Here is an 18,902-nt window from a genome sequence, read left to right as displayed (position 1 = left end):
ACTAGGCCAAAAATAACATACCCTTGCCGCCCAGTTGAACCTTTTAAATCCACCCCTCTCATAGAAATACCAGATACACCCCAAAGGCCACAATACTACACTGCTGAGGATTTTGAAGAAGAAAAAAGCAAACTGTGGGCCTTACATGTGGAATTGGAATCCAAATATGAAGATAAATTGAGAAAAGCTCTCACATATTTGGGGGACAAGATTGAATGGCCGCTAATTCATGATCAGTTAGCCAGGGTGATCAGTATCTGGGAGGATTTGAAATCTAATGATGAGGCTCTCATGCCTATTTTGAATAAATGGGTAAGTAGGGAGAAAGAAATAACTTTTTTGTGTTTCTCTGTCATAGATGATTCTTTTGATCAAATTGAAAAAACATTTGATATTGTCTCTGATCTTACTAACTTTAGTAATAAAGGATTCATTTACAAAAGGTAGTAGTAGGCTACTTTGAAAAGCATAGAAGCTAGAAATTCAATTTGTTTCCTCATGCCCTAGACAAAGAGAATAATTTGAAAGGCAAAGAGGAATGGGCAAAGGAACTTAATGATTTATTTTGTTTAAGAATGAATCAAGTCATTAATGAATCAGGGCATGCATGGTGGGTTGCCGCAACAGAAGAAATGGCGAAGGCTCAAATATTCTTTGATTCTTTAAAGCAAGAATTTGTTACCATTAATAAGGATGTTGAATATGTGCTAAAAAGGTAGAGGGATATTTTACAGTTCAGTTGGCCCGATGATACATTATTTGACAAATGGATGGCAGATATGGCTCTTGTTGAATAGTTTGATGAAGATGAAAATGATAGCGATGAATTGCAAGGTGAGGAGATCCAAATCATTGGCCCTGTCACTACTCAGACCCAACCGAGAGGAGAAGACAAAGATAATCTGTTACCTTCAGTTGCAGACCTGGGACCACAGGATGCCGATACAACTAAAGAAAGAGAAAAGGTAGAAGTTATTTCACCCATACAGGATAAAGATGATGAAAGCCCACAGGTGGAGGTTGATGTGCCATCATCAGAACAAACTTCTTTGGTTAATTTGGATGTTGTATACGAGGAAGAATCAGAATAGCAACTAACTTAGCAATACAGGAGCGTGTAACAAAAGGGCTCACAAAAGGAATGTCTATTGTAAAACTTTTACTGTTACTCACATTTTTGTCATCTTGTAGCAAGTGTATGTAAGTGTCTTTTAAAGGACACCTATCATTGTTTTTAGCCCGAAGCTTGTTGCATCTCACACTATTTAAGTGAGATTCCAAGGCTAAAGAGGGGTCCGAATTCTATTTTTCTAAGTAGTTTTGCTTAGTTTTTCTTTGGTCCAAAATTTTGAAAGCAAATCCATGATGTATTTTCTTTGTCAATTCTCTGAGAATACATGAATATAGAATGAACTGCATACTTTTTTGAAGGTCATTCTGGGTCTATTGTAAATGGTATGAAATTTTCAAAGAAAATAAATACAATTGTGAACTGTCCCCATATTAGTTCTTTCTAAATCTTGTCTCCTTTTAAGTACTTGGCTACCTTGATATTGTATGAGTAAAGGCTTGTGCAATTGAATGCAATCCAATTAGGTTGTATGTTTTTTTATCATTGTTGTTAATTCAATGAATTAAATAAAAGCTTTGATGAATATGATGAGGTTTCTTTAGTAATAGAAAGGATTTTGAATGATAAATTCTGATAAGAATTGTTGATAGAATTTTTTGTAAGGAAACAAATTAGATCTAAGAATTTGCTATAGAATCTGAACCCAAATGGATTAGGCACTGATAAAATTGATTCAGGTGAAGGAGAAATATATCATAAATGGTTATTCAAATGCATCATCAAATCGAATTTTACTTTTATTTCCTGTAGATCTTCAAAGTTGGTGAGCACTTGTCTGCATGGAATGTTTTAGCTCCAGTTAGCCACTATTGTTAAGAACATCTACAGATCTATAGAAGAATTCTTGGCCATATCTATTTTATGGGATGTGTTTATTAGGTTAGTAGGAATTATGTCTATGTTTTGAGGATTTTGAAATGAGAATCAAAATGAAACTAAGAATAAACCTCATACAGTTATTCCAGTTTTAAATCATCCCTAGGTATACCCGCCTTGGTTTTGCAGAGCCAAAAGAGTAGAAAACCATCTGTGGTTTTGTTGAAGTTGGGTCCAAGTACTTTGCATATGCAATTGTTAATAAGAATTGGCTAGTCTTTAGATTGTGCATATACTATTATCTTGGTATTAAGCATTTTGTCGCTTAGTAGTTTTGTGCATTTTAAAACACCAACAGAACCTTACACAATTGAGGAGGTTCCTTGGTTTATGTGGTTTCTATCGTAGGTTTGTTAGTGGCTATTCACACCATGTGGCTCCCATGATGGATTTGTTGAAAAAAGGAGCATTTGTTTGGACTCAAGAGGCATAGGACTATTTTATGAGATTCAAAGAAATAATGACGACGTGCCTAGTTCTATCATTGCTTGACTTCACGAAGCCATTTGAGCTTTAATGCGATGCATTTGGAGAGGGAGTAGGTGATGTACTCATGCAGAATAAGCACCCTATAGCTTATGAGAGCAATAAAATTAGAGGTCCCGAGCGTTCATTCAGTATATATGATAAGGAGATGTTGGCCATCATGCATGCTTTGGCCAAATTCAGACAGTATCTTGTGGGTAGCAAGTTTTGTATTAAAACTAATCATAACAGTCTAAGGCATTTCTTGGGACAGCGGTGCCTCAATGATTGCTAGCAGAAGTGGGTAAGTAAGTTGTAGACATATGATTTTGACATCACATATGTCAAGGGAACTCAAAATGTTGTTGCAGATGCTCTATCTTGAAGGAGACACCTCACTTCTATGGTTTAGATTTCAGAGGATTAGTGACACTTGATTATAGCAGAGTATGCCAAGGATACATGGGCCTCTGATATAGTGGAGGGAACAGTGATTGATACCAGATACACACTTGTAAATGATTTGATCATTTACAAGAACAAGATTTACTTAGTCCCAGGATCGAAGGTTAAGCAATTGATCTTGAGAGCACTTCACAACTCACCAACAGTGGACCATCCTAGGTACTTCAAGACTTACAGATTAGTTCAAGAGTAGTTCACTTGGAAGGGGCTGAAGGCTGATGTTTTACAGTACATTTGAGAGTGTCTTGTTTGTCAGCAGAACAAACAAGAACACACCTATCTAGTAGGGCTCCTACAACCACTTCCTATACCTGACAGGAAGTGGGAGTGCATCTCCATGGACTTTATCATAGGTTTTCCCAAGGTGCACGAACGAGATTATATTTATGTGGTGGTAGATAGATTAACAAAATATGCTCATTTTTTCCCTATCAACACTACACACTCAATAGCCCAAGTGGCAGAGGTCTTTTTTTGGGAGGTTTTCAGATTGCACGGTTTGCCTCACAACATTGTGAGTGACAAGGATAGCCATTTTATGAGTCACTTCTGGCAAGAGGTATTCCAGTTATGGGGCACCGAGCTCACACCCAGCACCAGCTATCACCCACAAACTGATGGTCAGACAGAGATTGTGAACAAATTGGTAGAAGGGTATTTAAGGAATTATGTGGCAGCTCAGCAACACACTTGGGTCAGGTCGATATATCTCTGCGAGTATTGTTACAATACTACATATCACATGACTATATAGATGACACCCTTCATGGAACTTTACAGTTATGAGGCACCCAATTTATTGGATTTGTTGTTGGACGATAGCCAGGTACCTAGTGTGGGTGAATTGTTACAGGAGAGTAAGGATATAGTTGCTACTCTTAGGGACAATATTGCTAGAGCTCAGAACCAGCAGAAGTACTATGCAGACAAGAAGAGGACTAAGTGTAGTTTTGAGGTAGATGGTATGGTTTACCTCATGTTGCAACCATATAGGCAATCTACTCTTAAGAAGAGTGGTGCAAAGAAACTCAAGCCATGCTATTATGGACCATTCAAGATTATTAGGCGAGTTGGTGAGGTGGCTTATGAGTTGGAACTTCCCCTAGATAGTAGAGTGCACAATGTGTTTCATGTGTCACGTCTCAAAAAGGCATTGGGTCAGAATGTGGTGATGTCTGCAGTATTACCTCCCTTAGATGATGAGGGGAAATTGATCCTAGTGCCAGAATCCATCCTAGAGAGCAGAGAAAAGCAACTTCGCAGGAGGGTGATTAGAGAATACCTAGTTAAGTGGAAAGATCTACCTGTTGAGGATGCTACTTGGGAAGGGGAAGCTATTTTGCAGCACCCGACATTGAGATTAATTGAGGACAAGCAATTTCAAAAGGGACGGACTATAATGTCCCCTCTTTAGTATGACATGGCATTGATCATGGATTTTCCTATTACAAACTCTCGTAGGTAGATAGGATTGATGAGAGAGTCATTTTGGCATTTGTTTGGTGATTAGATGGCTCACTATGCTCTTGGAGATATTATTTTATCATTACTTTTTATACGCAGCCTACATGTTATAATTTTAAGTTGAGATTACACTTTTTATTTTATAAAGTTATTTAATTATAAAAGTGCATTATAATGGGATTTTATAATGGATGCTTCTAGAAGTTTTTAGTAACTTCTTAAAAAAGTGAATAAATAGAGGGCTTGACCTCTCATTTGGATGAACGGGATTTGGTAACTCAACTACATCTTCTATTGAGCATTTGTGGAGCTTGATAGTCTGCAAATATTTAGCATAATCCTTGAGAACGATACCTCTCAAGAGATTGTATAACTGAGGAAGTGAAAGACCTTATGAAGGGTTGCACATTGGAAGTGGTACTCGGCCATTTCATGTTGTTCTTCATTGGTATATTCAGTTTGGATAGAGATTTGATTGAGGGTTTTTTTTATATATAAAAAGCAGACCCAAAAAAGAAAGCCAAAAAAAGTGAAACCGAAAAAGCAGTTTTGAAAAAAGAGGAATCGAAAAAGCAGCTTCGAAAAAAGAGGACCCAAAAAAGCAGGCCAAAAAAAGTGAAACCGAAAAGGTAGCTCCGAAAAAGCAATCTGAGAAAGTAGTTCAAAAAAGCAAATCCGAAAAAGCAGTTTAGAAAAGAAAATCCAAAAAAAGTAACTAGAAAAAGTAGATCGGAAAAAAGCAAAGTAGAAGGGGCGGCATTGAAGAAAATTATTATAGCCATCTACAACCAGGTTCCTTTGTTAGTATTTCCTTTTTAGGTGTTATAAGTTTCAGCTATAGGTGTGCATTATACTAGCATTATCATTTTTGTAATCCATGTAAATGCCAAAAAAGTCTTGGCCATAGTTCATGAGCATTGTATTAGAAATTTCATTGCAATTAAGGAGATAATAGTTGTTGGTGTCATTTGAGCAATTCAATATTATTATTTATCAGCTACTTAATTTGCATACCAACTATTTGTAGAAATGCTAGTTGGCTGTAGGTGTTCATTTCATTCATGATCAGCTTATTAGTTTGTATGCCAATTGTTTGTCAAAATGTCAGTTGGCTGTAGGTTCTCTTTTTTGGCATAAATAATGTTATAATTTTACATCCCAAGTGTTTGTCAAAATTACTAGTTGCTGTAGCTGCATATTGCAAGTAGTTTCAATCACATATATGTTTTGAATATTGTTAGAATAAGTTGCACATTCATGTTAGGTTATTGTGTAGTCCATTTTGAGTCTTCTAGTACAAGATTCTCATTTATGCAAATTGAAGCAAGAGTCATTTAAAGCAAGCTGAAATACTATATCAGTCATATGTCCCTTGCATGTGAATTGTTTGACAAAATTCTTTGAGCCTTCAATCAGCATTTTTGAGAGAAGATTTGAGGAGGGTTATTACAAACCTCAAGAAATGTCATAAAGACAACATAGTAAAAATAAGATAATCAAATAATTGGAACCTTTTTCCCTCAATAAGAGCTCATATTAATAATCTACAAATGTCATTTTGTTTCTGAAATGTAACTTCACTTACAAAGCTTCTCAAACACAAAATAACTTTATAATATTTAATACTTGGCTTCAGAATATAATTAATTATAAAAATGGCCCCTTTCCATGATGACTCAACTCTTAACTTAAGTGAAATTATAAAGTTAAATTGTAACTTTATAATAAGTCATTTAATGATTTAATAATAGTTTGGCCACTAAAAATATAATAACTACTAAAATACTCATCATTTAAAAATGTCGTTTGAAATAGGAGTCACACCCATTATTTTTCCATATGACCAAATGCACATTCCAAAAATAGAAAGGGTCCATCTCAATCAACATCTGGCTTACCACAAATAGTAAGTACACAAAACTAAGCCCAAATAAGGTCTGATCTAAGCCAAACAAAAACAACGAGTAACTTAGTGAATTGTGAAGAAGACATGACCCTCCCAAGCCAAGCCACACCACTACCTCAAAAGACCCTCTATCCACAATAATTTTCCTACAAGGATCACAATAATAGGCTAATCTCTCAAACTCTGATGTAGGCAAAAATAGGGACACTACAGAAAGCAGGACATAAGGTCTGATGGTAAGTTTCACATTCCTTCCCATGTCATTTGCTCATATAACAGGTGTTCTTAGGCCTGAGAGGAAGGAACAGGAGGGTGGTCATATGGGGGAAGAGGAGAAAGATCAAATACGAAATGGAGGCAAAGTAGGATAAACTTGGCGATAGTGCACTCGAAAGAAAAAAAGTAAGAATGAAGGCAAAGGATTTGTCTAAGTTGCTAAGCAAAAAGGTCAAGGATCTCTGTCATCAAAATACAAGACTGTACAGAGTGGACTAAAAAAAGAAGGAAGTAGGGGGGAGAGGTGGACAAAATGGAAAGATGAAGAACATAAGCGGCTAGGGGGATGGGGGTAATAGAGAAGTGGAATTGGAAGGGATGAATGACTGGCTAGAAAGAGCATAGTCAATGACACTCACACCACCACAATGAGGTCTACAATTGAAAAATTTGGAGTCAGAAAGTGGAAAAGGCCATTCAAAACCACTAGAATAGAGGACTCGTAGAGCTAAATGAGATGATGATTGCATTTTGTGAAGAGGCCCAAAGCATCAATAAAAGACCTTTGAAGTACAACAATAGAAGGATCCATGTCATTAATATAAAAGCATTTGAGGACTAATCATGACAAGGTGTATGACCAACATGAGTCTGAGCATTAGTCACTGATAATAAGGATATCCCCGACCAAAAAGAACTAGGACATACTATAATCAAGGCCAAAATAGGATCACCGTCAATACTATTATGAACAACAAACAAGAAGGAGGTTGAAGGGAAGTAACAAATGCCACTGTACATGTTTTTAATATGGGAAGCAGCCTGAGAAATGCAGGCCCAAAGGAATCTAGCACAATCGTTGGACAAAAGAAATGAAGCCTATCTTTGATAATAGTCACTAACAAGGCAAGCAACCCCACCAAAACCTCGAACAAGACCCACATTGGTGGTAGAGCACCAAATTGTGACTTGCATAAGAAGGTAGAGAAGTTAACTCTACCTTATTATAATGGTTTAGGGAAGGCTTCGGCTAGAGCTTGCACCTAGAGGGTAGACAACTATTTGTAGATCAATCCTATAGCAAAGGAAGAGGCCATTAAATATGGAACTATCAATGTAAGGTCTTTAATGCCTACTTTTCCACCTAGGACACTAGAACAAGGTGAAAATGAATTTGAGATAACCTAGTTTTGAAACTGATAAGATTGGAAGAGCGGAGGCCCTAAGTTCCAAGTAGCTATCTCATTAAGAGGCTATATCATAGTTACACCATCATCAAGGACAAGGGAGATCTGAATGGTGGGATAGGTTTCCAAGACAATAGGACAAAGGGTCCTCACTTTTGGGACTAGAGGGGTAGTGGGGGGATGACAACAAAGGGATGATGAGAGGGGAGGTGTATATTGTATATTCTATATATATGGTACTTAAAATCTTGGCTATGTCAAATAGAAGTTTACTAAATACTTGAACATTGCATTCAACAATAAACATTTTAAGATTGAAATTTTCACTATCAAATTAAAAATTAGAAATAAGAATACTCAAGTCAATGCTACATAATGATAAACTTTACTTTTAAATTGTCAAAACAACAAATGGAAGAGTTCTATTATATCATATGATATCAAGAGTATCTGACCATAAAGATGATTACATTGAATAGCATGATATCAAAAAATGTAGAAAATCAAAATAGATCAAAGAATGCATTTAGACATTTGCTTCTTTTTTTAATCACTTTATGTTGTCGTCACAGGGATTCCTCAACATCCCTAGAAAGTTTGAGGGACGTTGTGTCTCCCCAATGTTCCAACAATGTAGGAACACCCCCTCATTTCTAGAGGCGGGCTGACATTATGGTGGCACCACTAGGGATGTCAAAACACTATCCCAAACCCATGGTGCATCCTTGTTCCCAAAATACTGGAGAATTTGAAAGGAAGGATGCATGCTGAGGGTGGACTGGACTATATATGGATGTTAGAATGAAACACAAACCCATAGTGGTGGTAGAACACCAAATTGTAATTTTCATAAGAAGGTAGGGAAGTTTACCTTATTATAATGATTTAGAGAAGGCTTTTCCTAGAGCTTGGGTCCAAAAGGTAGAGACCTATTTGTAAATCAATCCTATGCCAAAAGAGAGACTACTAAATATGGAGCTATATATCTTGATTGCACTACGAGTGGTGGCATCATGGAATGATCACTAGGGGACATGGTTGGATGACTTCATTTGATACATATATTGCAATTTTTTAGAGACTTCTAGTGTTACTGATAAATATTTTAGAGACAGGTCTTGTGTTTCTTTTTACAGATGGGTTGACAAATCCACTGAGGTTAGATTAAGGCTCTCAATCCACCTAGACTACAGAAACCCATAAAAAAGGATTCATATGGAAGCTTCTACTTCTAGAAGCAAATTTCAGTCCAAGAGATTCCCTCACAAGAAGGACAACAATAGGAAACATTTCCAAAGAGAATCACATCAGCCACGGAATGATTCAACAGACTGGGTAGTGAGTAGCTGAATGAAAAATCTGGCACAACTTTCTCTTTGCAGTACCGCAATAGCTTTTCTATATAAGTCAAATTCCATATCCTAATAAATCCTCCAGCTAGAGAATATTAAGGGCTACAAGTATTCAAGTTTGATATGTTTGTCTTGTTCTTCAGTATATGATCATATAGTTCATAATTTCCTCTCTCGTACATGCATTAAGAAGGAATCATTCAACTTAGAGCTTACAAAAAATGTATCATTGCAGTAGAGTTACAAGAGGAGCATTCTATTTGTCCTTGGCAGGAATTGGTGAAACAATAATAGAAATGACTAAGTTCTTTTGAGACGTAATAAAAAATTACTCATACTAACCATGAAAATCAGATGTTATTTTTATTATATGAAAACAAAAGATATGACTATCTTCAATTTCTTGAGACTCTAAATAGCTTAAGAATGTTTCCTTTATAATTTGTTCCATAATAGTTTCCATGTTTTTGAGCCCATTCCTTCAAATCAATCTTCTTGTTATTTTGATGGTTCTCAGACATTACCCTGACAACTCCACCAAATCCTCTTGAATTTGGTTGAAGAAAAGTGTGCTTATCATGAACTTTGGGCCAGTGACACAAAAGTTCAAATGTTTGCACATCCCAAAGCTTAACATCTCCATCTTTACTGTCACTTAAAAATAAGCTTGTCCTAGGAATGGCTGATATTGTTGATATGCTTCCTACAAGACAAGAACAGAAATCCATTTGAAAGTAGTTAAGACAAATGTTCTATCCTCCCAAACATTTTTTAGTTTGAAATGAAGATATTTCTATTTTTGTATAATTCCATTTCAACTTAAGAGTCTAAGATAAAAGGTCACACTAGCTGCCCAGAAATTGGATTACAAAAACAATGAAAGTTTTAACATACCATCTTCCAACCATAACAAGACTACCTCATAGAAACTATTCAATTTTCCACAAAAACTAAAGATTTGTTCTACTGATTATAAAACTTCTTTTTTAGTACAATCCTATACTAGCATCCCAAATTATTCTCACTTTCCTTAAACTACTTGGACACTTATCACATTGACATAATCATCAAAACCAGTGAATACACAATCATTCAAAAACAATGAATTCACAACAAGTACCTAGGTGCACCTTTGGTAAGTACCAAATCATCCCATTAGAATCATGTTCACCAAGCTTTTCGGGTGGGTGAAATGCTTCTTTTGTGTACTGTACATCTTTCAGAGGGGAAGATGGAAACATGTTTTCTTCCTTACTAAGCCTTTTCCATTTAGTTTTCCCCGTTGTGATGAAGCGAAAGTCATGCACTGCAATATCGCCTGCTTTAATACCTATAACAATCAACGGTGATACTGATCCACTTCCTACATCATGATCAAACATGGAAAGAGAGTGAGAACCACCTATACAGAATTGAAATAATCAATATATGGAATTCTAGACCCTCATTAGTGATTCTAAAGATGGGACACTGACTAGAAAAAACTAACAAGCAAAAGTTATCATTTCTTACAGGCTTGTGAACTGATCTCCATTCATTTATCCAAACTAATGTTCACCTCTCAATCAGAGGTGGTATCATGAAAGATACCAAATGGTATATAGTATACCAAAGGGCATTATATTAGAAGCACATAATTTTCATTTGACAACAAAAGATTTGTGTGCACTTTATCAATTTCTTATTCATCAAATTTAAAAAATATGGTGGCCCATATTTCATTTTTTCTCAAGGTTAATTAATGAGTAGATCATCTCAATGGGATCTTACAAAAGAGCTTGGTGGTTGCTTAAGCCTATTCTTTGCATGTTAGCTATGTTACCAATCTTGGTACTAATTCAGATTTGCATTGACCAGTTTGAGTTTATCAGTACAAAAACATATCTATTTTGATTTATATATATAAACATGTTAAAAAATTTAAACCAAACGAACATATTATATTTATAACATTCAATATAAATGTATGGAAGGCTTAATGTATCCCATTTTACAGATGTCCATTATGCATGTATCTATCGTGATTTATTTGGTTAGAGTTACACCTATAATGTATTATGTATATCTACGACATATAAACCCAATTCATTCCGTATATGGTATATCTGCAAAACACACCTGTCATGTAATGCAATATAGTTACACGATACACATTTTATAGTACGTGAATCCCTTATATATATAAATTCTAGCAAAAAAGATCAGGAAGACTGAACCGAAAAGATTGAAAACCCACCACGTTTGATCCAAAGTTAAAAAATCGTACTATGATTTGTTGCGAATGTCCCAAGTTTTAGCAGGCTCCTGCAGTTGGCTAAGTCAGTTCATCATTGCGGCCCTTGTGAGTTGGCATGTCGTAAGTTTTGAGGATCTCTGAGGTGGAATTGCTACTTTTAGCGAGTCTATTTTGAGGTAGTTTCTATTTTTAGTAGTGTTGAGGCACTACCACTTGATCTTTATCAGTAGTGGACTAAGCATATTCATAGAGTTTTTATTTAATAAGTGATTAGTGAGGCACACAAAAGACCAAATTAGCACTTTTGAAGCCACACAAAACACCATTTTTTTGATTTTCTTCCCATCCCCCACTCTTTCAACCAACCGCTTACATTTTAGTACCTTTCATGTCTTTCCCTTTCATTTGGCATCATGCATTACTCATTTTGAAAAATCATAATTTGTCATCATTTTTTTTTTTATTTGAAGAAAAACTTTGACACCCTTCTTCTGCATCTGTTCTTGGACGCTATATGGTTATGCTCCTCTATTTTCCTTCCTTATTGCACCAACTAGCAACTTCTAGACTAGTCATGTTTAACTCAACTGGGTTGCTTATACTCTCCCTAAAAAATCCTTTGCACCATGCTAAGCTTACTAGACACTCACACGATAGTGATAACTAATCTCCTTCCTATTATGCCTTCCCATTGTAGGAAAGTTTGTTCGCCAAATACTGTGCTTCTGTCATCATGACTTCCTTAATGTTTTCATGTGGTTCAGAGACTTTGATACAATTCCTTTAGCTGTCGTACAGTCACTTTATGATGTCATACAGTCCCTTTATAATGCTGCACTGTCCTATTATGATTCCATATGATATCCATATGGTGTATATGGGGGGGGGGGCATATGGTCTAATTAATGCTTCGTGAACACTCAATACATTGCAAGGATATGTCATACAGTGAATACTTAATACTCCATACGGTGTTTCACTTTAAATGTTCATATGCATGCTTAAAATCCATACAATAGTGAATAGGCCTATATTCTTCAACAGATAAAAATTTGTATGTGCCTAACAGGGAGTTTCAAAATCCATACGCTGGCAACTCTTATCCCTCAAATCAAATCCGTATGGTAAGAAGTAGTATAATAGATTTTCAAAAGTCGTACGGTCCCTAAATAGAGAAGCAAATATCCAAAATCTATACGGTAGGCAAAGAACTTAATCTTGGAAAATTCGTACATGCCCAACCTCCAAATCCGTACGATGGTAACAAAGAACTTTATCCTTTGGAAATCCATATGGTATCAAAGGATTCAAGCTTCAAAGTCTGTACAGACCTAATTAGAGAGTCTTCAAACTTTGTGCATGCTCAATTGAGAACTTATGGAATCCGTACACCAAACTAGAGATTATACTTCAGCAACTGGAGACTTAAACCTACATGCCAAGCTAAATTTTAAACTTATCTTCACTTTTTACTCATCTTCTTCTATATTTTATTTTCCTATATACATTATTCATTTCTCAGTTGTTTGTCCACAAAGGTGCGTTATTTCTTTTATGGTAGACATTCATCTTTGACCTATGCACTGTGTTGGCCACTTCCTTTCCATCTAGCATCCATAATTTCATTTCTCTGTTATCACCCACTTCTCGAATTTGGTACGGCACGTTGATCCATTTCACTTGAAACTTTCCTGGTTTGATCTCATTCTGTTTGTCATACTTCAACTTCTTCTGCCATCTCTTCTACCTGTTTTGTGTAACTTTAGTGGCCCATTGTGCCTATAGTCATCGCTCATCTAGTTTATTTAAAGTACACAATCTCTTCCTTCAATTTTTCATATCGCCCAATTTGTTCCCGAAGCTCGGTACCATGGACTCCGTAGGCTGCCTCTTCTTGCCATCAATAACACCTCCACTGCATATTGCTGCAAGTTTTATTAAACCCTTCCTCTTTGTTTCTTGTGCAAACTGAATGATGTGTCTTCTGTGCTGCCAGCACTTTTCTATTATATCCATGGTTCGATGTAACATTTTCTTTCTATGCAGTCCTACGATGGGATCTTTCCTTTTTCTAGGTTCATACTATATGTTCTTCCCCTTAGCTTCTGCCATAACTGTCTTTCCTTCTTCCACTTCTCTATATTCCTTCGAACATTCATTTTCCTCTTCTTTCTTACCTTTGTTGACTCTTAACATATTACAGCTCGAAAAGAGCTCGTAATCCTCCATTTGCAATGAAAAAAGGTTGTTCAATGAGTTTAGATCATCCTCACTTGACCCTCCTTCCAGTCTTAATAATCCCTCTTCATCAGGTTCCATTCTCTTCTTCCCCTCATCATCATTCTTGCTTTTACCTTCTGAGTTTGACGATGCTGCCTCCTCACCTACCATTTGTTTATGCAGGTCAATTATAAATCTTCTACCGCCACGCTCCATTAAGAGAGTATTCCTCTTCTAGTGATGCTTAACCCTTGCTTGCACTAGCCATCCACGGCCCAGAATAGCATTGTACCCTCTCCTCTTTAGCAAAATAACGATAAAGTTGAGTAGGAATGGTTGTGTTCCAATCATCACTGATTGTGTTGTCAAGACTCCCAATGGCTTGATTCCATGTTGATCGGCCATTAGTAGCTGGAATGTAGGTGACTACAATGTCGGCTGCCCCAACCTTTTCCAAGTTTCCTCTGGTAATACATTAACATCAGACCCTCTGTCCACAATTCTTTCCATCAACATAGTCTCAAGAATTCTCATTTTGATGACTGTTAGATGGCATCCAGATGAGAGGGCTAATAACATTAGGTCTTCTGCACTTGCACCACTTTGTTTCTCCCTTCCCTATTCTATTGGTTGTGGACCTATATTCAAGAGTGTCGTATGGAGTTGAGGCATAGTGAGTAACATATCATTTATCCTAACTCATACCTCCATTTGTAATATTTACCATACAATGTTCTATTCTATGCAGTTCCATGCAGAGGTACCAGTAGTGTCCTTTAGGTGTGCCCTCTCTACCTATGTTGCTTTTTGGATCTCTACCCGTACATCCTCTAGTAGCTTCTTTTTTTCTGTCGAGTCAAGGTATACTTTCACTTGCTTTTGAGTGATGGCCAGAACCTCTTCTTCATCCATCCCGATGATGATCAAGTTTACTCCTAACTTTGGGCACTTAGCATCTTCATGATTGTCAAGTCTGCACCATCTGCATAACAATTTTGGTATGTTTGCCATTGTGTACTCTCGAGCGAAGTGGCCCCACAAATTGCATGTGCAGCATTGAACTACTGGCTGGCCATTTGCATCATACTGAATTTGACTCCTACTACCATTATTGTTATTGCCGTCGTCATTTTGGCCATGCCGATTATTTCAATATCCTCTTGACGTGGCAGCCTTCATACTGTTGTTCCTACTCCCTCCGAATGCAGACACTTCTTGTGTGATGAACACTTGCTGTAGTGTCCTCATTTTCAGGTTGAAAGGGCATTCCTTTATCAAATGTCCCATGATCTAGAAAATCTCACAAAATTGATCTTTCAAGCAGTATCCTTTCATATGGCCTTCTTTCTTGCACTTCGTGCACCATAGCTCATTGCACTTAGTCTCCTTGTCCATGTTCTTGAACTCCATCATCCGAATCATATCCTTCTAGAGAGCGTGGACCTTCTTGTTGCTACCTTCATCATCACTACTATCTTCTCCTAAAGATTCCTCATCATCTAAATTGGACGAGCTACTCTTTTTCTTCTTCTTTGTCTTCTGCTCACTTTCGAGGTTCATTGCTTGATTGTACACTTCAATGTATGTTGATGGTAGCACAATCTTTATTTTCTTTCACAACTTCAGATGAAGGCCTTCAATGAACCATCTTTTCTATAGCCCATCAACTGACTTATTCTCCATCTTATTGATTAGGTCCTTCAACTTCCTGGCGAAGACTCAAACTTTTTCATTCTTCCCCTGCTTAGTATTGAATATCTCCACTACAATCTCATTATCGTCATGCAATATTTGAAATTCTGCGATAAACTCCTCCTTAATGTTATCCCAAATATTTAACTTTTGTAGATCTGTATCAATAAACCAATCAATCGCAACACCCCGTAGGGTTGCCATAAATTGCCTCACCCACTTGTTTGTATCCGTTACCCCATTGGCTCAATTCAATGGCAATGATAGAATTGCGTTTGATTTACCATGCCATGTAACTTATAAAAAAACTTAAGTACTCCATATTTATCTCTCAATTTAATTTACATCAGCATTGAATCAAATTACATCTCAGAATTTTACACACTTTCTTCCAAGAAACAGAAATGGAAGATGCAAACCTTAAGAAATTGATCCACAATACCTCAGCTATGGGATCAATACTCAATTCTAAAACTCCAAACATTTAGCTAGATGCTTCAATAGGTATATAATAATCAATATTATTCTTCTTAGCTACAACAAATATAGTAGGAGATGTTGGCCAATTGTATACTTCAGCACAATTGCAAAGAACTTCTCAAACTCAACCCTTATACTTCAGCAAGGACCACAAAATATCAGAACTCAGAAAGAGCTACAAAGGCATCAAAAGAAAATAAAATGTTCAAGCATGCTTTTCCCAATGAAATGAGCTCCTATTTATAATCCTTTGTTGGCCAAAGTTTTCTAAAAAACTCCACTTCAGAAATTGTGGAAGTTTCCTAAATGAACTCAACACTTGAAACTTCCCAACACACTTCTTAGAAATATCTCTTAATGTCATTCTTATAATAACATAAATATTGTTATAATAATTCAACTTAATAATTAATGAATAAATAAGAGCTCCTTCCATTATTAACCTTATTTATTACAAGTGACAACCAACTGCCAAAGCCACCCACTACACTGCCAAAAATATCAATTGTCAAAAATAGACTTACTTAAAATAGTAAGTCCACAATTGAAACCCCCAAAACATCCTATCGGCTCATGAGGGTCGCTATGATGAGCTAACTCCATCAATTACACAAATTTTCCAAAAACGAGGATATTACAAATGCCAATATTTGCCTAGTGGTAGAATTGCTCGAGTTGCTAAATCTGGTATATGCGTTGATACAAATCGTTCTATGCATGCATGGCATTGATCAAAAGGAAAAACCATCTTTTCTATTGGATACTGAAAATGCAGAAATATGTTGATCTCTAATTTGAATTGGCAGTGAGATCACAAAATGAAATATACTAAGTTATTTGTTGAATCTTTAAATGACCCAGACTAAAAGTTAATAAGACCTTAATTAGCATATGATGTTTGTGAAATAGAGGTGACAAAACATAATGTTGATAAAATTGAAGTGATAGAAAGAAAGATTATGTTGATCACAAATGAAAAAAATAGGTCAATGAGACTCAATGATACAAACAAATGAAATAACATGGAGAAAAAAAAGAATTATTGAGCTAAAACTAAAACAAAAGTACAAAAAATAAGTATCTCGAGTGTGCGTACATCCCCTGTATGGGTGTGCTAGGCACCCAAGTACCCCCATCGGCTGAAAAAGCATGGACACATCACACAAGCACCTGGGTGGGATGTGGGGATGTGGGTGTTGGGATGTAGGAGTGTGCACATGGTGTGATCGGCACATTGACTAAAAAGTTAAAAAGTAACTTTTTTGATATTTTCTTTTTATTTTTTTCTTATGCAAGGGAACCCTAATTGGGTGTGGGTCCCATGTGGTCTATTTCAAGGCTTAATAAGGCCAATACACCTCATTTTCATTTCATTGTTTTGGAGCAGCAAGGAGTAAAGTGAGAAAAAGACATTGGAAGAGTTTGTGAGAGGTTACTGGCTGGTTTTGCAAGGGATTGCTAGATCAAGAGGAGCAAAAGGAGCAAGAAGATTTGATTTAGTAAGTGTCTCATCAAGTTCAAGGTAATTTTTTTTATTTTACAACATTTTTTTAATTTTAGAAATCAATTTATAATTTACTTTCAGTTTTGAATTTTTGAATGTTTCATTCTTGAATCTTGTTGATAGTAGATAGTTGATAGTTCTCTTATTTTTATTATTTTTTGTTATTAAAATAGGCTGAAACGTATTTAGCTTCCTTTTTTTTTTCTAAATAGTACAGTTTTATGTAAGGCTGTTATAATGTTTTTAAAATAATTATTAATTAATTGGGCTGAAATGTATCATTATTCATAATCATTTTTATAATTTTATTTTGTGAAATACAATTTTATAAATGGCATCTAAATCAGTCAAAGTGTAGAAGACATGGAAATTAATGAGGGAAGTGCATCTAATTATGAACTTGAGCCTAAGGGAAGTGATCATGGGGCTAATGTAGATGCTCAATTTGAGAAAGAGCCTCCTTACGTTGCACCAGGGGTGCCTTCTATTAATAGCCCTTCACAAGTTTTGGCACAATTTGCTAGGGTTCTTATGATCCAAAGGCCCCTCTAAAACAATTTGCTATAAAATTTACTCTCTACACCTACAGGTGGTGGCACACGTAAATGGAAGGATAATAGATGTGGCACAGAATGCTTTGGCATCATTATGAGAGTTAATGCACACTATTTTTAGACTAGTTATGGTGTGACCTCATGCATATTCTTGGCAATTCCTAAGAATGTAAAATATAGAATTGAAGTGAACAAACTATGGGGCATTTCCTTAGTTGTCAGATTTGCGCATCGGACCTCAGATCCAGATTCGGGTCCAGATCCACACATGGATCTGTGAGGATCTAGGCAAGATCCATAATCCTGCCTATGGATCCTTTAGGATCTACAGCCCATAATCTTGCCTATGGATCTATTAGGATCCGCAGGATAGATCCACAGGCAGGATTATAGATCCTGCTTGGATCCTCGAGGATCCATGTGTGGATATGCACAAATTTGTGGCAGGGCCCAAAAAGAAATGCAAAAAAGTGGGCCTATTTTAGTTTTTTAATATTTTTTTTTCCTATAGGTCCTAAACCCTAAAAACAACCCTCTAACTCATAATGCAAGTTCATTTACTCTCTATTTTTCCCTCTCATACTTGTTAGTTTGAAGTAAAGTGCTTGCATTCAAAGGAGATTGGTTGTGGAGTTCCAAATACCTTGCAAGAAGTGTTTAAGGTATGCATTTCAACCATATTCTTGAGCTCTTTCATAGATTATTTATTTATTTTTATTTTTCCAAATTTTCAAGTTTTTGTGTAGGTGTGAAGCATGGTTTTCTTTCATTTTCTTTTCTAGATTGCAAGAATAGGACAATGAGTAGTCAAGGCTCAGTGGGTGGGGGTGGGCCTGCATCACCAAGCTTCAAAATTGATAAGGGGTCTCCTTTATGGAGACACACAACAAGAGTTACACAATGTCCTGGGTTTGGGGCATACATATAGAAATGTAATTATTGAAACATACAACATTGAAGCTCCTATTCCCAAGTGAAACTTCATTTTTTGGGCCTTGTAGGTGAAGGAATTAACATGTGTCAAGGTAGTGATAAGAAGGGATTACCAGCTGCACAAATAGCAGTGCTAGCAAAAGAGCAAGATGATGTTGATAGAGCAATTGCAAAAGCAAAACGTGGTGCTTCCAAAAGAACAAATACACCAACACCATCA

General features: G+C 36.3%; 1 pseudogene; it reads right to left on the bottom strand.

Moving 5' to 3' along the window:
• The window catches only part of LOC149563967 (uncharacterized), a 254,586-nt pseudogene that overhangs the window by 62,602 nt on the left and 173,082 nt on the right, over positions 1 to 18,902 (bottom strand).

Source organism: Cupressus sempervirens, chromosome 4 (assembly GCF_028749045.1).
Source record: "Cupressus sempervirens isolate cs-2001-9-10 chromosome 4, ASM2874904v1, whole genome shotgun sequence".
Taxonomy (NCBI): Eukaryota; Viridiplantae; Streptophyta; class Pinopsida; order Cupressales; family Cupressaceae; genus Cupressus; species Cupressus sempervirens.
This window is presented reverse-complemented; position numbering and strand designations above follow the sequence as displayed.